The sequence below is a fragment of the Arachis ipaensis genome, chromosome B07 (genome assembly GCF_000816755.2).
Source record: "Arachis ipaensis cultivar K30076 chromosome B07, Araip1.1, whole genome shotgun sequence".
Lineage (NCBI taxonomy): Eukaryota > Viridiplantae > Streptophyta > Magnoliopsida > Fabales > Fabaceae > Arachis > Arachis ipaensis.
Genome location: NC_029791.2, coordinates 61,359,090 through 61,361,664, shown reverse-complemented (window position 1 = coordinate 61,361,664; position 2,575 = coordinate 61,359,090).

The following is a 2,575-nucleotide window of genomic DNA, read 5'->3' as shown; positions in this document are numbered from 1 at the left end:
TTTCCCTAATCCTAATTCTTCTTCTTTCTTCTTCATTCTTCCCCTCTTCCTACTTCTTACTTCTTTCTTCTTCCTTTCTTCCACCACCACCGGCAGACCACCACCGGAGACCAATAACTCCGGCAGCTACAATTTCCTTTTCTTTTCTTCTTCCCTTCTTACTCTTCTCCCATTCTTATTCCCACTCAACATCCTATTTTCATCTTCTTCTTAAGGTTTCTTTTCTTCCTCTCTTCTACTCTTTCATTCTTCTTTTACTTATTGCATTTGATTATTTTGTTTATTTCTAATTTTATATTAGTTTAGTTATTTATAATTTCTTTTTCATTCTTTTATCTTCCTTTTTTATGTTGGTGTTGGAGCTTTATTTGGGTATTATTTTTCTATATTTGAGCTTGTGGATATTATGAGGAGTAATTTGATAATTGGCATTTTGTTTTGGGTCTCATATTTGCATGGATTATTTACTTAAATTCCTATTTTTAGATTGCACACCAAGTGTTTGTGAAAAAGCTCTCATGTCATTTTGAATTCTTTTCTATTTTATTTTTCCACTTTAATGCCTCTTTTTCACAACCCTTGAAATCCATGTATATTGAGTATATTAGTCATTAATTGTCAACATACAAGTCCTCATTAATTTGTTACACTTAATAATTGATGTTTGAGTTATGCTTCTCATGCTTGTTACTTGCATGCTTTTAACCCTGTTGCATCTAATTGTTATGATATGCCTTTATGATTTTCATTAATGTCTTCCTTACATGTTGTAGCTACCATGTATTTAAGACATTTTCTTCTACTTTGGCATTCATTATTATGTTAACTTTCTTCCTTCCGGTTTTTACCTATCTATATTTCACATTAATTCTCTTTCTTCCTTCTTTAGGATGGCCACCAAGAGAGGAAAAGAGAAGGCTCCTGACAAGAAACCAACAAGGAAGGGAACTAAGAGAGCACCGGCTAAGGCGCAACCATCTACAAGTGTCCAGCCGCCTACCAAGCGGGTGAAGAGGATCATCAAAGTTGATAAAGCGGAGAAAGCCTTTCCCGCACAAGACTCCACACGGTTCACTAACCACTACTATGAGCAGATGTTCCCCATCCTAGTAGAGAGGAACTATAATAATGAGCACCTACTCATCCTTCCAACACACTTTGTTGATTTTGTGGAGCCCCGCATCGAAAGGAGACAGTGGGAATTCTTAAGGAAGTAGCCGCGGGAGGCCAATCTCTCGTGGGTAGTTGAATTCTACTCCAACTTCTACTCGCCTACCCTGTAGTCTATCTATGTTCGTCAGAAGCAAGTCCCTATCTCTGAAGGTGCCATACAGAGAGTACTGGATCTTCCACCTAGATCAAAAGGATTGGATGCCTATCAAGAGGCCCAGCTTAAGCGCCAGACATAACTGGAGTAGTGTCCTTGGAGTTATAGCCCAACCTGGCAGCACCTGGACCTATGGACAACATCGGGCAAAACCCAAGAGCATCTCCGCTCAGGCACTTACCTTGGAGGCTCATGTGTGGACACAAATTATGTCCCACTACATCTTTATGAGCACTCATGATTCTACCTTCACTGTGGACATGGCTGTTCTCATCTGGTGCATTCTTACAGAGCAACCTCTCAACCTGCCCTGACTCATCCGGCAGGCTATGGGACACAAGCAAATTATGGGCAACCTACCTTTTCTTGCACTGGTTACAGATTTGGTCTCTACAACGGGAGTCTCCTAGCGGGCTGGGGATACGAAGGCCTTGATACCAAGGGATGATCAGTATACCCCAAATCGGAAGTATATCAGACCCCCAGTACCTTCTGCAATCTGGTATGCAGGCCCGTCTTTAGACACTCCTTCTCCTTCTACTCCACCATCATCCACACCTCCTGCACCATCTACCACTGGTATGCGAAATTGTGATCATCAACAATGGCGCTAAAGGACTTGGAGCTCTTAAACGTGAATCACACTTTGTCACAATTCTGCACAACTAACCAGCAAGTGCACTGGGTCGTCCAAGTAATAAACCTTACGTGAGTAAGAGTCGATCCCACGGAAACTGTCGCCTTGAAGCAAGCTATGGTCACCTTGTAAATCTCAGTCAGGCGAATTCAGATGGTGATGGAGAATTGATAATTAAAATATGAATAAAACATAAAATAAAGATAGAGATACTTATGTAATTCTTTGGTTAGAATTTCAGATAAGCGTATGAAGATGCTTTGTTCCTCCTGAACCTCTGCTTTCCTATTGCCTTCTTCCAATCATTCATACTCCTTTCCATGGCAAGCTTTATGTTGGGCATCACCGTTGTCAATGGCTACTTCCCGTCCTCTCAGTGAAAACATTCCAAATGTGCTATCACCGCATGGCTAATCATCTATCGGTTCTTGATCATGCTGGAATAGGATCCATTGATCCTTTTGCGTCTGTCACACGCCCAACAATCGCGAGTTTGAAGCTCGTCACAGTCATCCCTTCCCAGATCCTACTCAGAATACCACAGACAAGGTTTAGACGTTCCGAATCTCAGGAATGGCCGCCAATAATTCTAGCCTATACCACGAAGGTTC